We start from the raw sequence: 20,494 nt of genomic DNA, 5'->3' as shown, positions 1-20,494 counted from the left end.
TATAAGTACAACTCGACCATCTAATAATAACAATATGAATCGTCATCTTATTAGTGACGCGAAGATTGGCAAACATATAATATAAAAATATTCCTAAGGTCTAGATTTTCAAGTAAGAGACCAATTTGATTAACATATCAATATAAGTACAACTCGACCATCTAATAATAACAATATGAATCGTCATCTTATTACTGACGCGAAGATTGGCAAACATATAATATACAAATATTCCTAAGGTCTAGATTTTCAAGTAAGAGACCAATTTGATTAACATATCAATATAAGTACAACTCGACCATCTAATAATAACAATATGAATCGTCATCTTATTAGTGACGCGAAGATTGGCAAACATATAATATAAAAATATTCCTAAGGTCTAGATTTTCAAGTAAGAGACCAATTTGATTAACATATCAATATAAGTACAACTCGACCATCTAATAATAACAATATGAATCGTCATCTTTTTAGTGACGCGAAGATTGGCAAACATATAATATAAAAATATTCCTAAGGTCTAGAATCTTAAGCAATAGACCAATTCAACTAAGAGTTGACATATAAAAATATGTTCCTTTTAATGTTAGCAAAATTTTATCGTCACATACTGTTAGTGACGCGAACGTTTTTTTCTCCATGTTTATATGAATGTTTATTCAAAGGTAGAAAGGCAGGATCGTTATTTTATAAGTGAAGCGATAAAAAAATATTATGCAATAGGACATCTATTTATAAATATTTTTAAGTCTTAGAAATTCAAGTAAAGAGATTCAAGAAATTCATTCAACTTAGAGCGCACATATAATTAAAACTATTCCTGAGGTTTAGAAACCAAATTAAATAAAGAGGACATATAAACGTATGTGGTATTTTGATGGTAGTAAAAATGTATCGCGATATTATTAGTGACGCGACCAATTTTTATACTCTTTGCTCCATGTGCAAATATATCTAGTGTTTAGATAGTCAATTAAAAATGACAATTTTAACTAAAAGACTTAAAAAAGTGTTTGTCAAACTTATAATTTTGTCAATACTATATAAAACGCCAATCATATCCTTATAAAAGTAAATACGGTATATGGTTATAAATACAAAACCATATATAAATAAAAAAATGAAATCGTATGTATATGGCTTATAGGTATAATACCTATAAGGCATAATAATGTATAATATTAGCAAATATACATATAAAAGTGCATAAATTGTATAGATATGGCATAAAGAAGGCATTTATGAGAATAGCTAGTAGAATTTGCCCATACACTACTAGCGAAATGAGATATTTATACCTAGTGAGGGCGGCACTAGTACTATAAATTGTGGCAAAATAAATCTTATGCAAATGCATAGGATTTTGTCAATACCGTACAAAAAACTAAGTAAAACGTATGGATATTGAAAAATAAATGGATTATATTCATAAAATACGAATATTTCTTGCATTCTCTTGTTATACGAGAGAATATCATACGGAGCGGGTAGCCCCTAGTATAGTAAGCAGTCGAATGGGAGACAGCGTGTCCAAAAACACCTATAGGGAGGTGGTCGTTGGCGGACCTCTCCTCGTATTGGTCAAACTTATGATTTTGTCAATACTATATAAAACGCCAATCATATCCATATAAAAGTGAATACAGTATATGGATATGAATAAAAAACCATACATAAATAAAAAAAAATATGTATAAAAAATTATACATATATTTATATTAAGCAATCGTATGGATGTGGCTTATAGGTATAATACCTATAAGGCATAATAATGTATAATATAGCAAATATACATATAAAAGTGCATGAATTGTATAGATATGGCATATAAGTGACATATTTATGAGAATAGCTAGTAGAATTTGCCCATACACTACTAGCGAAATGAGATATTTATACCTAGTGAGGGCGGCACTAGTACTATAAATTGTGGCAAAATAAATCTTATGCAAATGCATAGGATTTTGTCAATACCGTACAAAAAACTAAGTAAAACGTATGGATATTGAAAAATAAATGGATTATATTCATAAAATACGAATATTTCTTGCATTCTCTTGTTATATGAGAGAATATCATACGGAGCGGGTAGCCCCTAGTATAGTAAGCAGTCGAATGGGAGACAGCGTGTCCAAAAACACCTATAGGGAGGTGGTCGTTGGCGGACCTCTCCTCGTATTGGTCAAACTTATGATTTTGTCAATACTATATAAAACGCCAATCATATCCATATAAAAGTGAATACAGTATATGGATATGAATAAAAAACCATACATAAATAAAAAAAAATATGTATAAAAAATTATACATATATTTATATTAAGCAATCGTATGGATGTGGCTTATAGGTATAATACCTATAAGGCATAATAATGTATAATATAGCAAATATACATATAAAAGTGCATGAATTGTATAGATATGGCATATAAGTGACATATTTATGAGAATAGCTAGTAGAATTTGCCCATACACTACTAGCGAAATGAGATATTTATACCTAGTGAGGGCGGCACTAGTACTATAAATTGTGGCAAAATAAATCTTATGCAAATGCATAGGATTTTGTCAATACCGTACAAAAAACTAAGTAAAACGTATGGATATTGAAAAATAAATGGATTATATTCATAAAATACGAATATTTCTTGCATTCTCTTGTTATATGAGAGAATATCATACGGAGCGGGTAGCCCCTAGTATAGTAAGCAGTCGAATGGGAGACAGCGTGTCCAAAAACACCTATAGGGAGGTGGTCGTTGGCGGACCTCTCCTCGTATTGGTCAAACTTATGATTTTGTCAATACTATATAAAACGCCAATCATATCCATATAAAATTGAATACAGTATATGGATATGAATAAAAAACCATACATAAATAAAAAAAAAATATGTATAAAAAATTATACATATATTTATATTAAGCAATCGTATGGATGTGGCTTATAGGTATAATACCTATAAGGCATAATAATGTATAATATAGCAAATATACATATAAAAGTGCATGAATTGTATAGATATGGCATATAAGTGACATATTTATGAGAATAGCTAGTAGAATTTCCCCATACACTACTAGCGAAATGAGATATTTATACCTAGTGAGGGCGGCACTAGTACTATAAATTGTGGCAAAATAAATCTTATGCAAATGCATAGGATTTTGTCAATACCGTACAAAAAACTAAGTAAAACGTATGGATATTGAAAAATAAATGGATTATATTCATAAAATACGAATATTTCTTGCATTCTCTTGTTATATGAGAGAATATCATACGGAGCGGGTAGCCCCTAGTATAGTAAGCAGTCGAATGGGAGACAGCGTGTCCAAAAACACCTATAGGGAGGTGGTCGTTGGCGGACCTCTCCTCGTATTGGTCAAACTTATGATTTTGTCAATACTATATAAAACGCCAATCATATCCATATAAAAGTGAATACAGTATATGGATATGAATAAAAAACCATACATAAATAAAAAAAAAAATATGTATAAAAAATTATACATATATTTATATTAAGCAATCGTATGGATGTGGCTTATAGGTATAATACCTATAAGGCATAATAATGTATAATATAGCAAATATACATATAAAAGTGCATGAATTGTATAGATATGGCATATAAGTGACATATTTATGAGAATAGCTAGTAGAATTTGCCCATACACTACTAGCGAAATGAGATATTTATACCTAGTGAGGGCGGCACTAGTACTATAAATTGTGGCAAAATAAATCTTATGCAAATGCATAGGATTTTGTCAATACCATACATAAACCGTATGGATATTGAGAAGTTAATAGATTACATCTATAATATGAGAAGTATTTTAGTATTCTTATTAAATAAGAGAATACTATAAGGGTGAGTGGCAAAGAGAATTGAATATACCCGAATGGGAGACAGCGTGTCCAAAAACTACTATAGGTGGTGTGGCAAATATGAGGAAGGCAATATATCCATATAATGAAAATAAAAGTGCGTTTTCTTATTATATAAGAGAACACTATATGGGTGAGTGGCAAAGTAAATTGAATATACCCGAATGGGAGACAGCGTGTCCAAAAACTACTATAGGTGGTGTGGCAAATATGAGGAAGGCAATATATCCATATAATGAAAATAAAAGTGCGTTTTCTTATTATATAAGAGAACACTATATGGGTGAGTGGCAAAGTAAATTGAATATACCCGAATGGGAGACAGCGTGTCCAAAAACTACTATAGGTGGTGTGGCAAATATGAGGAAGGCAATATATCCATATAATGAATATAAAAGTGCGTTGTCTTATTATATAAGAGAACACTATATGGGTGAGTGGCAAAGTAAATTGAATATACCCGAATGGGAGACAGCGTGTCCAAAAACTACTATAGGATGGTCAATGGGCCGGCCGTCTGCTATTGACATATGTCAGTAGAGAAGATATTATCCGTCAAATTTGTTTCTTTATTCATTTATTTGAATACGAGACTTGGCTCCGCGGTTAATATTTTAAGCCCAAAGATAATAACGTTGAAACAAAGGCCAAGTTTCTATTGTACATAGAATAACAAATTGTTTCCGAATTTTATCGTTAATTTTAGGAGGTAGGCTAACATGATTTATATTATATGTGTATTATTAAATAATAATAGTACATAAAAGTCTACCAAAGAAATATAAAAATGTAATTATGAATACATTTTCAATATTAATATCAACTTATATTGTTGATAATAAAAAATAGCTATTAAGAGAGTTATTTAAGAAATTATATAATATATAATAAAGAGTATATATATAAATAATATATAAGTATATATTATTTAAGAAATAAATATAGTAGTAATAATTATATATATACACTCGGTTCTATTTTATATATTACCAGAGACTTATATGGATATATATAGATAAATTTTAAATTTATCGTCAAAATACAAATGATTAACTCAATATCTTATATTGGTTAAACAAAAATTGTACATGTGTGGATACAATATATTATGTATGTCGAACAAAAATGATATTTTAGAATGAAATGTGCATATATAAAGAAAATATATGAAAAATAAATATTGTGTTTATAAAGAATATGATTCTTTTTGACATCAATAAAAACTTGTTATTATTAGTGGCGAAACAAGTATAAATTGGAAAACAAACGTATACGAATGCTATATAAAAATGGCCGTATTCGATAGAAATAAAATCTATAACAACATATATATTGCTAATTTCTATTCAAAAAATATGAATGAAATATGAATAAAAACATTATTCTGGTTGATCCTGCCAGTAGTTATATGCTTGTCTCAAAGATTAAGCCATGCATGTCTAAGTACACACGAATTAAAAGTGAAACCGCAAAAGGCTCATTATATCAGTTATGGTTCCTTAGATCGTTAACAGTTACTTGGATAACTGTGGTAATTCTAGAGCTAATACATGCAATTAAAACATGAACCTTATGGAACATGTGCTTTTATTAGGCTAAAACCAAGCGATCGCAAGATCGTTATATTGGTTGAACTCTAGATAACATGCAGATCGTATGGTCTTGTACCGACGACAGATCTTTCAAATGTCTGCCCTATCAACTTTTGATGGTAGTATCTAGGACTACCATGGTTGCAACGGGTAACGGGGAATCAGGGTTCGATTCCGGAGAGGGAGCCTGAGAAACGGCTACCACATCTAAGGAAGGCAGCAGGCGCGTAAATTACCCACTCCCAGCTCGGGGAGGTAGTGACGAAAAATAACAATACAGGACTCATATCCGAGGCCCTGTAATTGGAATGAGTACACTTTAAATCCTTTAACAAGGACCAATTGGAGGGCAAGTCTGGTGCCAGCAGCCGCGGTAATTCCAGCTCCAATAGCGTATATTAAAGTTGTTGCGGTTAAAACGTTCGTAGTTGAACTTGTGCTTCATACGGGTAGTACAACTTACAATTGTGGTTAGTACTATACCTTTATGTATGTAAGCGTATTACCGGTGGAGTTCTTACATGTGCTTAGATACTTGTATTTTTTCATATGTTCCTCCTATTTAAAAACCTGCATTAGTGCTCTTAAACGAGTGTTATTGTGGGCCGGTACAATTACTTTGAACAAATTAGAGTGCTTAAAGCAGGCTTCAAATGCCTGAATATTCTGTGCATGGGATAATGAAATAAGACCTCTGTTCTGCTTTCATTGGTTTTCAGATCAAGAGGTAATGATTAATAGAAGCAGTTTGGGGGCATTAGTATTACGACGCGAGAGGTGAAATTCTTGGACCGTCGTAAGACTAACTTAAGCGAAAGCATTTGCCAAAGATGTTTTCATTAATCAAGAACGAAAGTTAGAGGTTCGAAGGCGATCAGATACCGCCCTAGTTCTAACCATAAACGATGCCAGCTAGCAATTGGGTGTAGCTACTTTTATGGCTCTCTCAGTCGCTTCCCGGGAAACCAAAGCTTTTGGGCTCCGGGGGAAGTATGGTTGCAAAGCTGAAACTTAAAGGAATTGACGGAAGGGCACCACCAGGAGTGGAGCCTGCGGCTTAATTTGACTCAACACGGGAAAACTTACCAGGTCCGAACATAAGTGTGTAAGACAGATTGATAGCTCTTTCTCGAATCTATGGGTGGTGGTGCATGGCCGTTCTTAGTTCGTGGAGTGATTTGTCTGGTTAATTCCGATAACGAACGAGACTCAAATATATTAAATAGATATCTTCAGGATTATGGTGTTGAAGCTTATATAGCCTTCATTCATGGTGGCAGTAAAATGTTTATTGTGTTTGAATGTGTTTATTAAGTGGAGCCGTACCTGTTGGTTTGTCCCATTATAAGGACACTAGCTTCTTAAATGGACAAATTGCGTCTAGCAATAATGAGATTGAGCAATAACAGGTCTGTGATGCCCTTAGATGTCCTGGGCTGCACGCGCGCTACAATGAAAGTATCAACGTGTATTTCCTAGACCGAGACGTCCGGGTAAACCGCTGAACCACTTTCATGCTTGGGATTGTAAACTGAAACTGTTCACATGAACTTGGAATTCCCAGTAAGTGTGAGTCATTAACTCGCATTGATTACGTCCCTGCCCTTTGTACACACCGCCCGTCGCTACTACCGATTGAATTATTTAGTGAGGTCTCCGGACGTGATCACTGTGACGCCTTGCGTGTTACGGTTGTTTCGCAAAAGTTGACCGAACTTGATTATTTAGAGGAAGTAAAAGTCGTAACAAGGTTTCCGTAGGTGAACCTGCGGAAGGATCATTAATGTTTTAATATCCTTACCGTTAATAAAATATTTGTTTATATTATAATAAATACATTATAGTATTACAAATAAAATATGAATTGCCAAAATGTATATGAGATCTATTATAGATCAAATGAAATTTCGAACAAGCAAATCGAAATAATGCAAATATTAAAATTATATATTGTATTTAATACATATGAGAGAAATTAATAAGCAGCCAAAGCAAACAAATAAAAATTCGAACAAGCAAATCGAATTATTAAAATAATAATATTAAATTATTATTGTATATCCTTACCGTTAATAAAATATTTGTTTATATTATAATAAATACATTATAATAATACAAATAAAATATGAATTGCCAAAATGTATAATGAGATCTAATATAGATCAAATAAAATTTCGAACAAGCAAATCGAAATAATGCAAATATTAAAATTATATATTGTATTTAATGCATATGAGAGAAATAATAAGCAGCCAAAGCAAACAAATAAAAATTCGAACAAGCAAATCGAATTATTAAAATAATAATATTAAATTATTATTGTATATCCTTACCGTTAATAAAATATTTGTTTATATTATAATAAATACATTATAGTAATACAAATAAAATATGAATTGCCAAAATGTATATGATCTAATATAGATCAAATGAAATTTCGAACAAGCAAATCGAAATAATGCAAATATTAAAATTATATATTGTATTTAATACATATGAGAGAAATAATAAGCAGCCAAAACAAACAAATAAAAATTCGAACAAGCAAATCGAATTATTAAAATAATAATATTAAATTATTATTGTATATAAACACAATTAAAATACTGTGTGTATATGGACCATAATATACACGCGTTGCGATATGTATTGTTCATCTCAGTTATGCGCATACATTGGATAATGCAACAACCTAAAATGTACAATGTTGTACCTGGTTTTATACAGGTTAATGTTTTATATAAATTTCAATTTATATCGCTAAAAAAGTATTAATATATATATATATATATTTATTTACAATAAATGCAATTTAAAAAGAAATACTTTGATATATATTGGTTATATAAAACTAAGACATTTCGCAGCATTCGTTTTAGGTATAAAAATAAATTTATTGAAGGAATTGATATATGCCAGTAAAATGGTGTATTTTTAATTTCTTTCAATAAAAACATATTTGACAAAATTAAGAAACCAATTTATAAAACTCTAAGCGGTGGATCACTCGGCTCATGGGTCGATGAAGAACGCAGCAAACTGTGCGTCATCGTGTGAACTGCAGGACACATGAACATCGACATTTTGAACGCATATCGCAGTCCATGCTGTTATGTACTTTAATTAATTTTATAGTGCTGCTTGGACTACATATGGTTGAGGGTTGTAAGACTATGCTAATTAAGTTGCTTATACAAATTTTATAATGAAATTTTATAAGCATATGGTATATTATTGGATAATAATAATTTAATTATTTTATTCATAATATTAAAAAATATATGAAAAACATTATCTCACATTAGTAAATAATTTGAATGTGAAAAAGGAAGAGAAATATTTTCTTTTTCAATCAAATGATACTGAGAAATGTCTAGCATAAAAATTTATCTAGAATTGTCTCTTATTAATGATTAGAAAATAGAAAACCGTTGACAATATTATTGTTCTTCGTTGATTCGTTAAATCAAACAAATGCCATTTATATACAGATATTATTAATATAACGAATTTAATAAAATGTTTTATCATTATATATAAAGAATTAATTGCATATAAAAGTTATACACAACCTCAACTCATATGGGACTACCCCCTGAATTTAAGCATATTAATTAGGGGAGGAAAAGAAACTAACAAGGATTTTCTTAGTAGCGGCGAGCGAAAAGAAATCAGTTCAGCACTAAGTCACTTTGTCTATATGGCAAATGTGAGATGCAGTGTATGGAGCGTCAATATTCTAGTATGAGAAATTAACGATTTAAGTCCTTCTTAAATGAGGCCATTTACCCATAGAGGGTGCCAGGCCCGTATAACGTTAATGATTACTAGATGATGTTTCCAAAGAGTCGTGTTGCTTGATAGTGCAGCACTAAGTGGGTGGTAAACTCCATCTAAAACTAAATATAACCATGAGACCGATAGTAAACAAGTACCGTGAGGGAAAGTTGAAAAGAACTCTGAATAGAGAGTTAAACAGTACGTGAAACTGCTTAGAGGTTAAGCCCGATGAACCTGAATATCCGTTATGGAAAATTCATCATTAGAATTGTAATATTTAAACAATATTATGATAATAGTGTGCATTTTTTCCATATAAGGACATTGTAATCTATTAGCATACCAAATTTATCATAAAATATAACTTATAGTTTATTCAAATTAATTTGCTTGCATTTTAACACAGAATAAATGTTATTAATTTGATAAAGTGCTGATAGATTTATATGAATACAGTGCGTTAATTTTTCGGAATTATATAATGGCATAATTATCATTGATTTTTGTGTTTATTATATGCACTTGTAGGATTAACAATGCGAAAGATTCAGGATACCTTCGGGACCCGTCTTGAAACACGGACCAAGGAGTCTAACATATGTGCAAGTTATTGGGATATAAACCTAATAGCGTAATTAACTTGACTAATAATGGGATTAGTTTTTTAACTATTTATAGCTAATTAACACAATCCCGGGGCGTTCTATATAGTTATGTATAATGATATTTATATTATTTATGCCTCTAACTGGAACGTACCTTGAGCATATATGCTGTGACCCGAAAGATGGTGAACTATACTTGATCAGGTTGAAGTCAGGGGAAACCCTGATGGAAGACCGAAACAGTTCTGACGTGCAAATCGATTGTCAGAATTGAGTATAGGGGCGAAAGACCAATCGAACCATCTAGTAGCTGGTTCCTTCCGAAGTTTCCCTCAGGATAGCTGGTGCATTTTAATATTATATAAAATAATCTTATCTGGTAAAGCGAATGATTAGAGGCCTTAGGGTCGAAACGATCTTAACCTATTCTCAAACTTTAAATGGGTAAGAACCTTAACTTTCTTGATATGAAGTTCAAGGTTATGATATAATGTGCCCAGTGGGCCACTTTTGGTAAGCAGAACTGGCGCTGTGGGATGAACCAAACGTAATGTTACGGTGCCCAAATTAACAACTCATGCAGATACCATGAAAGGCGTTGGTTGCTTAAAACAGCAGGACGGTGATCATGGAAGTCGAAATCCGCTAAAGAGTGTGTAACAACTCACCTGCCGAAGCAACTAGCCCTTAAAATGGATGGCGCTTAAGTTGTATACCTATACATTACCGCTAAAGTAGATGATTTATATTACTTGTAATATAAATTTTGAAACTTTAGTGAGTAGGAAGGTACAATGGTATGCGTAGAAGTGTTTGGCGTAAGCCTGCATGGAGCTGCCATTGGTACAGATCTTGGTGGTAGTAGCAAATAATCGAATGAGACCTTGGAGGACTGAAGTGGAGAAGGGTTTCGTGTGAACAGTGGTTGATCACGAGTTAGTCGGTCCTAAGTTCAAGGCGAAAGCCGAAAATTTTCAAGTAAAATACAAATGCCAAACAAATATATATATTATATAAAATCTAGCTAAATTAATATACTTGAATAATTTTGAACGAAAGGGAATACGGTTCCAATTCCGTAACCTGTTGAGTATCCGTTTGTTATTAAATATGGGCCTCGTGCTCATCCTGGCAACAGGAACGACCATAAAGAAGCCGTCGAGAGATATCGGAAGAGTTTTCTTTTCTGTTTTATAGCCGTACTACCATGGAAGTCTTTCGCAGAGAGATATGGTAGATGGGCTAGAAGAGCATGACATATACTGTTGTGTCGATATTTTCTCCTCGGACCTTGAAAATTTATGGTGGGGACACGCAAACTTCTCAACAGGCCGTACCAATATCCGCAGCTGGTCTCCAAGGTGAAGAGTCTCTAGTCGATAGAATAATGTAGGTAAGGGAAGTCGGCAAATTAGATCCGTAACTTCGGGATAAGGATTGGCTCTGAAGATTGAGATAGTCGGGCTTGATTGGGAAACAATAACATGGTTTATGTGCTCGTTCTGGGTAAATAGAGTTTCTAGCATTTATGTTAGTTACTTGTTCCCCGGATAGTTTAGTTACGTAGCCAATTGTGGAACTTTCTTGCTAAAATTTTTAAGAATACTAATTGGGTTAAACCAATTAGTTCTTATTAATTATAACGATTATCAATTAACAATCAATTCAGAACTGGCACGGACTTGGGGAATCCGACTGTCTAATTAAAACAAAGCATTGTGATGGCCCTAGCGGGTGTTGACACAATGTGATTTCTGCCCAGTGCTCTGAATGTCAAAGTGAAGAAATTCAAGTAAGCGCGGGTCAACGGCGGGAGTAACTATGACTCTCTTAAGGTAGCCAAATGCCTCGTCATCTAATTAGTGACGCGCATGAATGGATTAACGAGATTCCTACTGTCCCTATCTACTATCCCTTCAGTGCGGAACACGTCACGTTAAATAAGTTCGGAGGGATCCGAGACACACCTGTCCCTATCTACTATCTAGCGAAACCACAGCCAAGGGAACGGGCTTGGAATAATTAGCGGGGAAAGAAGACCCTTTTGAGCTTGACTCTAATCTGGCAGTGTAAGGAGACATAAGAGGTGTAGAATAAGTGGGAGATATTAGACCTCGGTTTGGTATCGCCAATGAAATACCACTACTCTTATTGTTTCCTTACTTACTTGATTAAATGGAACGTGTATCATTTCCTAGCCATTATACGGATATATTTATTATATCTTATGGTATTGGGTTTTGATGCAAGCTTCTTGATCAAAGTATCACGAGTTTGTTATATAATCGCAAACAAATTCTTTAATAAAACGGTGCATTTATGTATTTTTGATTTGAAAATTTGGTATAACTCCAATTACTCAGGTATGATCCAATTCAAGGACATTGCCAGGTAGGGAGTTTGACTGGGGCGGTACATCTCTCAAATAATAACGGAGGTGTCCCAAGGCCAGCTCAGTGCGGACAGAAACCACACATAGAGCAAAAGGGCAAATGCTGACTTGATCTCGGTGTTCAGTACACACAGGGACAGCAAAAGCTCGGCCTATCGATCCTTTTGGTTTAAAGAGTTTTTAACAAGAGGTGTCAGAAAAGTTACCATAGGGATAACTGGCTTGTGGCTGCCAAGCGTTCATAGCGACGTCGCTTTTTGATCCTTCGATGTCGGCTCTTCCTATCATTGTGAAGCAAAATTCACCAAGCGTTGGATTGTTCACCCATGCAAGGGAACGTGAGCTGGGTTTAGACCGTCGTGAGACAGGTTAGTTTTACCCTACTAATGACAAAACGTTGTTGCGACAGCATTCCTGCGTAGTACGAGAGGAACCGCAGGTACGGACCAATGGCACAATACTTGTTCGAGCGAACAGTGGTATGACGCTACGTCCGTTGGATTATGCCTGAACGCCTCTAAGGTCGTATCCGTGCTGGACTGCAATGATAAATAAGGGGCAATTTGCATTGTATGGCTTCTAAACCATTTAAAGTTTATAATTTACTTTTTAAACGACAATGGATGTGATGCCAATGTAATTTGTAACATAGTAAATTGGGAGGATCTTTGATCACCTGATGCCGCGCTAGTTACATATAAAAGCATTATTTAATACAATGACAAAGCCTAGAATCAATTGTAAACGACTTTTGTAACAGGCAAGGTGTTGTAAGTGGTTGAGCAGCTGCCATACTGCGATCCACTGAAGCTTATCCTTTGCTTGATGATTCGATAATAAAATTGCATAATTTATTTGTTGTGTTGAACTTCTTATATAAAGTTCAACCAACAATCTATTTGTATGCATTGATTGTTTGCTTGGCTTTGTGGCGAATTTTTAATCCTTTATATATTACATTCCTAAGGTCTAGATTTTCAAGTAAGAGACCAATTTGATTAACATATCAATTTAAGTACAACTCGACCATCTAATAATAACAATATGAATCGTCATCTTATTAGTGACGCGAAGATTGGCAAACATATAATATAAAAATATTCCTAAGGTCTAGATTTTCAAGTAAGAGACCAATTTGATTAACATATCAATATAAGTACAACTCGACCATCTAATAATAACAATATGAATCGTCATCTTATTAGTGACGCGAAGATTGGCAAACATATAATATAAAAATATTCCTAAGGTCTAGATTTTCAAGTAAGAGACCAATTTGATTAACATATCAATATAAGTACAACTCGACCATCTAATAATAACAATATGAATCGTCATCTTATTAGTGACGCGAAGATTGGCAAACATATAATATAAAAATATTCCTAAGGTCTAGATTTTCAAGTAAGAGACCAATTTGATTAACATATCAATATAAGTACAACTCGACCATCTAATAATAATATGAATCGTCATCTTATTAGTGACGCGAAGATTGGCAAACATATAATATAAAAATATTCCTAAGGTCTAGATTTTCAAGTAAGAGACCAATTTGATTAACATATCAATATAAGTACAACTCGACCATCTAATAATAACAATATGAATCGTCATCTTATTAGTGACGCGAAGATTGGCAAACATATAATATAAAAATATTCCTAAGGTCTAGATTTTCAAGTAAGAGACCAATTTGATTAACATATCAATATAAGTACAACTCGACCATCTAATAATAACAATATGAATCGTCATCTTATTAGTGACGCGAAGATTGGCAAACATATAATATAAAAATATTCCTAAGGTCTAGATTTTCAAGTAAGAGACCAATTTGATTAACATATCAATATAAGTACAACTCGACCATCTAATAATAACAATATGAATCGTCATCTTTTTAGTGACGCGAAGATTGGCAAACATATAATATAAAAATATTCCTAAGGTCTAGAATCTTAAGCAATAGACCAATTCAACTAAGAGTTGACATATAAAAATATGTTCCTTTTAATGTTAGCAAAATTTTATCGTCACATACTGTTAGTGACGCGAACGTTTTTTTCTCCATGTTTATATGAATGTTTATTCAAAGGTAGAAAGGCAGGATCGTTATTTTATAAGTGAAGCGATAAAAAAATATTATGCAATAGGACATCTATTTATAAATATTTTTAAGTCTTAGAAATTCAAGTAAAGAGATTCAAGAAATTCATTCAACTTAGAGCGCACATATAATTAAAACTATTCCTGAGGTTTAGAAACCAAATTAAATAAAGAGGACATATAAACGTATGTGGTATTTTGATGGTAGTAAAAATGTATCGCGATATTATTAGTGACGCGACCAATTTTTATACTTTTTGCTCCATGTGCAAATATATCTAGTGTTTAGATAGTCAATTAAAAATGACAATTTTAACTAAAAGACTTAAAAAAGTGTTTGTCAAACTTATAATTTTGTCAATACTATATAAAACGCCAATCATATCCTTATAAAAGTAAATACGGTATATGGTTATAAATACAAAACCATATATAAATAAAAAAATGAAATCGTATGTATATGGCTTATAGGTATAATACCTATAAGGCATAATAATGTATAATATTAGCAAATATACATATAAAAGTGCATAAATTGTATAGATATGGCATAAAGAAGGCATTTATGAGAATAGCTAGTAGAATTTGCCCATACACTACTAGCGAAATGAGATATTTATACCTAGTGAGGGCGGCACTAGTACTATAAATTGTGGCAAAATAAATCTTATGCAAATGCATAGGATTTTGTCAATACCGTACAAAAAACTAAGTAAAACGTATGGATATTGAAAAATAAATGGATTATATTCATAAAATACGAATATTTCTTGCATTCTCTTGTTATACGAGAGAATATCATACGGAGCGGGCAGCCCCTAGTATAGTAAGCAGTCGAATGGGAGACAGCGTGTCCAAAAACACCTATAGGGAGGTGGTCGTTGGCGGACCTCTCCTCGTATTGGTCAAACTTATGATTTTGTCAATACTATATAAAACGCCAATCATATCCATATAAAAGTGAATACAGTATATGGATATGAATAAAAAACCATACATAAATAAAAAAAAATATGTATAAAAAATTATACATATATTTATATTAAGCAATCGTATGGATGTGGCTTATAGGTATAATACCTATAAGGCATAATAATGTATAATATAGCAAATATACATATAAAAGTGCATGAATTGTATAGATATGGCATATAAGTGACATATTTATGAGAATAGCTAGTAGAATTTGCCCATACACTACTAGCGAAATGAGATATTTATACCTAGTGAGGGCGGCACTAGTACTATAAATTGTGGCAAAATAAATCTTATGCAAATGCATAGGATTTTGTCAATACCGTACAAAAAACTAAGTAAAACGTATGGATATTGAAAAATAAATGGATTATATTCATAAAATACGAATATTTCTTGCATTCTCTTGTTATATGAGAGAATATCATACGGAGCGGGTAGCCCCTAGTATAGTAAGCAGTCGAATGGGAGACAGCGTGTCCAAAAACACCTATAGGGAGGTGGTCGTTGGCGGACCTCTCCTCGTATTGGTCAAACTTATGATTTTGTCAATACTATATAAAACGCCAATCATATCCATATAAAAGTGAATACAGTATATGGATATGAATAAAAAACCATACATAAATAAAAAAAAATATGTATAAAAAATTATACATATATTTATATTAAGCAATCGTATGGATGTGGCTTATAGGTATAATACCTATAAGGCATAATAATGTATAATATAGCAAATATACATATAAAAGTGCATGAATTGTATAGATATGGCATATAAGTGACATATTTATGAGAATAGCTAGTAGAATTTCCCCATACACTACTAGCGAAATGAGATATTTATACCTAGTGAGGGCGGCACTAGTACTATAAATTGTGGCAAAATAAATCTTATGCAAATGCATAGGATTTTGTCAATACCGTACAAAAAACTAAGTAAAACGTATGGATATTGAAAAATAAATGGATTATATTCATAAAATACGAATATTTCTTGCATTCTCTTGTTATATGAGAGAATATCATACGGAGCGGGTAGCCCCTAGTATAGTAAGCAGTCGAATGGGAGACAGCGTGTCCAAAAACACCTATAGGGAGGTGGTCGTTGGCGGACCTCTCCTCGTATTGGTCAAACTTATGATTTTGTCAATACTATATAAAACGCCAATCATATCCATATAAAAGTGAATACAGTATATGGATATGAATAAAAAACCATACATAAATAAAAAAAAAATATGTATAAAAAATTATACATATATTTATATTAAGCAATCGTATGGATGTGGCTTATAGGTATAATACCTATAAGGCATAATAATGTATAATATAGCAAATATACATATAAAAGTGCATGAATTGTATAGATATGGCATATAAGTGACATATTTATGAGAATAGCTAGTAGAATTTGCCCATACACTACTAGCGAAATGAGATATTTATACCTAGTGAGGGCGGCACTAGTACTATAAATTGTGGCAAAATAAATCTTATGCAAATGCATAGGATTTTGTCAATACCATACATAAACCGTATGGATATTGAGAAGTTAATAGATTACATCTATAATATGAGAAGTATTTTAGTATTCTTATTAAATAAGAGAATACTATAAGGGTGAGTGGCAAAGAGAATTGAATATACCCGAATGGGAGACAGCGTGTCCAAAAACTACTATAGGTGGTGTGGCAAATATGAGGAAGGCAATATATCCATATAATGAAAATAAAAGTGCGTTTTCTTATTATATAAGAGAACACTATATGGGTGAGTGGCAAAGTAAATTGAATATACCCGAATGGGAGACAGCGTGTCCAAAAACTACTATAGGTGGTGTGGCAAATATGAGGAAGGCAATATATCCATATAATGAAAATAAAAGTGCGTTTTCTTATTATATAAGAGAACACTATATGGGTGAGTGGCAAAGTAAATTGAATATACCCGAATGGGAGACAGCGTGTCCAAAAACTACTATAGGTGGTGTGGCAAATATGAGGAAGGCAATATATCCATATAATGAATATAAAAGTGCGTTGTCTTATTATATAAGAGAACACTATATGGGTGAGTGGCAAAGTAAATTGAATATACCCGAATGGGAGACAGCGTGTCCAAAAACTACTATAGGATGGTCAATGGGCCGGCCGTCTGCTATTGACATATGTCAGTAGAGAAGATATTATCCGTCAAATTTGTTTCTTTATTCATTTATTTGAATACGAGACTTGGCTCCGCGGTTAATATTTTAAGCCCAAAGATAATAACGTTGAAACAAAGGCCAAGTTTCTATTGTACATAGAATAACAAATTGTTTCCGAATTTTATCGTTAATTTTAGGAGGTAGGCTAACATGATTTATATTATATGTGTAGTATTAAATAATAATAGTACATAAAAGTCTACCAAAGAAATATAAAAATGTAATTATGAATACATTTTCAATATTAATATCAACTTATATTGTTGATAATAAAAAATAGCTATTAAGAGAGTTATTTAAGAAATTATATAATATATAATAAAGAGTATATATATAAATAATATATAAGTATATATTATTTAAGAAATAAATATAGTAGTAATAATTATATATATACACTCGGTTCTATTTTATATATTACCAGAGACTTATATGGATATATATAGATAAATTTTAAATTTATCGTCAAAATACAAATGATTAACTCAATATCTTATATTGGTTAAACAAAAATTGTACATGTGTGGATACAATATATTATGTATGTCGAACAAAAATGATATTTTAGAATGAAATGTGCATATATAAAGAAAATATATGAAAAATAAATATTGTGTTTATAAAGAATATGATTCTTTTTGACATCAATAAAAACTTGTTATTATTAGTGGCGAAACAAGTATAAATTGGAAAACAAACGTATACGAATGCTATATAAAAATGGCCGTATTCGATAGAAATAAAATCTATAACAACATATATATTGCTAATTTCTATTCAAAAAATATGAATAAAAACATTATTCTGGTTGATCCTGCCAGTAGTTATATGCTTGTCTCAAAGATTAAGCCATGCATGTCTAAGTACACACGAATTAAAAGTGAAACCGCAAAAGGCTCATTATATCAGTTATGGTTCCTTAGATCGTTAACAGTTACTTGGATAACTGTGGTAATTCTAGAGCTAATACATGCAATTAAAACATGAACCTTATGGAACATGTGCTTTTATTAGGCTAAAACCAAGCGATCGCAAGATCGTTATATTGGTTGAACTCTAGATAACATGCAGATCGTATGGTCTTGTACCGACGACAGATCTTTCAAATGTCTGCCCTATCAACTTTTGATGGTAGTATCTAGGACTACCATGGTTGCAACGGGTAACGGGGAATCAGGGTTCGATTCCGGAGAGGGAGCCTGAGAAACGGCTACCACATCTAAGGAAGGCAGCAGGCGCGTAAATTACCCACTCCCAGCTCGGGGAGGTAGTGACGAAAAATAACAATACAGGACTCATATCCGAGGCCCTGTAATTGGAATGAGTACACTTTAAATCCTTTAACAAGGACCAATTGGAGGGCAAGTCTGGTGCCAGCAGCCGCGGTAATTCCAGCTCCAATAGCGTATATTAAAGTTGTTGCGGTTAAAACGTTCGTAGTTGAACTTGTGCTTCATACGGGTAGTACAACTTACAATTGTGGTTAGTACTATACCTTTATGTATGTAAGCGTATTACCGGTGGAGTTCTTACATGTGCTTAGATACTTGTATTTTTTCATATGTTCCTCCTATTTAAAAACCTGCATTAGTGCTCTTAAACGAGTGTTATTGTGGGCCGGTACAATTACTTTGAACAAATTAGAGTGCTTAAAGCAGGCTTCAAATGCCTGAATATTCTGTGCATGGGATAATGAAATAAGACCTCTGTTCTGCTTTCATTGGTTTTCAGATCAAGAGGTAATGATTAATAGAAGCAGTTTGGGGGCATTAGTATTACGACGCGAGAGGTGAAATTCTTGGACCGTCGTAAGACTAACTTAAGCGAAAGCATTTGCCAAAGATGTTTTCATTAATCAAGAACGAAAGTTAGAGGTTCGAAGGCGATCAGATACCGCCCTAGTTCTAACCATAAACGATGCCAGCTAGCAATTGGGTGTAGCTACTTTTATGGCTCTCTCAGTCGCTTCCCGGGAAACCAAAGCTTTTGGGCTCCGGGGGAAGTATGGTTGCAAAGCTGAAACTTAAAGGAATTGACGGAAGGGCACCACCAGGAGTGGAGCCTGCGGCTTAATTTGACTCAACACGGGAAAACTTACCAGGTCCGAACATAAGTGTGTAAGACAGATTGATAGCTCTTTCTCGAATCTATGGGTGGTGGTGCATGGCCGTTCTTAGTTCGTGGAGTGATTTGTCTGGTTAATTCCGATAACGAACGAGACTCAAATATATTAAATAGATATCTTCAGGATTATGGTGTTGAAGCTTATATAGCCTTCATTCATGGTGGCAGTAAAATGTTTATTGTGTTTGAATGTGTTTATATAAGTGGAGCCGTACCTGTTGGTTTGTCCCATTATAAGGACACTAGCTTCTTAAATGGACAAATTGCGTCTAGCAATAATGAGATTGAGCAATAACAGGTCTGTGATGCCCTTAGATGTCCTGGGCTGCACGCGCGCTACAATGAAAGTATCAACGTGTATTTCCTAGACCGAGAGGTCCGGGTAAACCGCTGAACCACTTTCATGCTTGGAATTGTGAACTGAAACTGTTCACATGAACTTGGAATTCCCAGTAAGTGTGAGTCATTAACTCGCATTGATTACGTCCCTGCCCTTTGTACACACCGCCCGTCGCTACTACCGATTGAATTATTTAGTGAGGTCTCCGGACGTGATCACTGTGACGCCTTGCGTGTTACGGTTGTTTCGCAAAAGTTGACCGAACTTGATTGTTTAGAGGAAGTAAAAGTCGTAACAAGGTTTCCGTAGGTGAACCTGCGGAAGGATCATTAATGTTTTAATATCCTTACCGTTAATAAAATATTTGTTTATATTATAATAAATACATTATAGTATTACAAATAAAATATGAATTGCCAAAATGTATATGAGATCTATTATAGATCAAATGAAATTTCGAACAAGCAAATC

The 20,494-nt window shown here is 33.0% G+C and overlaps 4 non-coding genes across 4 annotated transcripts; all 4 read left to right on the top strand.

Moving 5' to 3' along the window:
• Window positions 1-5,278: 5,278 nt before the first annotated feature.
• On the top strand, window positions 5,279-7,272 carry LOC127011928 (small subunit ribosomal RNA). The gene has a single exon (XR_007765387.1). It is a non-coding gene; the product is annotated as a small subunit ribosomal RNA (ribosomal RNA).
• Window positions 7,273-8,476: 1,204 nt separating this feature from the next.
• On the top strand, window positions 8,477-8,655 carry LOC127012010 (5.8S ribosomal RNA). The gene has a single exon (XR_007765433.1). It is a non-coding gene; the product is annotated as a 5.8S ribosomal RNA (ribosomal RNA).
• Window positions 8,656-9,057: 402 nt separating this feature from the next.
• On the top strand, window positions 9,058-13,100 carry LOC127011960 (large subunit ribosomal RNA). The gene has a single exon (XR_007765419.1). It is a non-coding gene; the product is annotated as a large subunit ribosomal RNA (ribosomal RNA).
• A 5,260-nt stretch (window positions 13,101-18,360) lies between these two features.
• On the top strand, window positions 18,361-20,355 carry LOC127011920 (small subunit ribosomal RNA). Its single transcript, XR_007765379.1, has one exon. It is a non-coding gene; the product is annotated as a small subunit ribosomal RNA (ribosomal RNA).
• The last annotated feature ends 139 nt before the right edge of the window (window positions 20,356-20,494 follow it).

Source organism: Drosophila biarmipes, unplaced genomic scaffold (assembly GCF_025231255.1).
Source record: "Drosophila biarmipes strain raj3 unplaced genomic scaffold, RU_DBia_V1.1 ptg000016l, whole genome shotgun sequence".
NCBI classification, from domain to species: domain Eukaryota; kingdom Metazoa; phylum Arthropoda; class Insecta; order Diptera; family Drosophilidae; genus Drosophila; species Drosophila biarmipes.
This window is presented reverse-complemented; position numbering and strand designations above follow the sequence as displayed.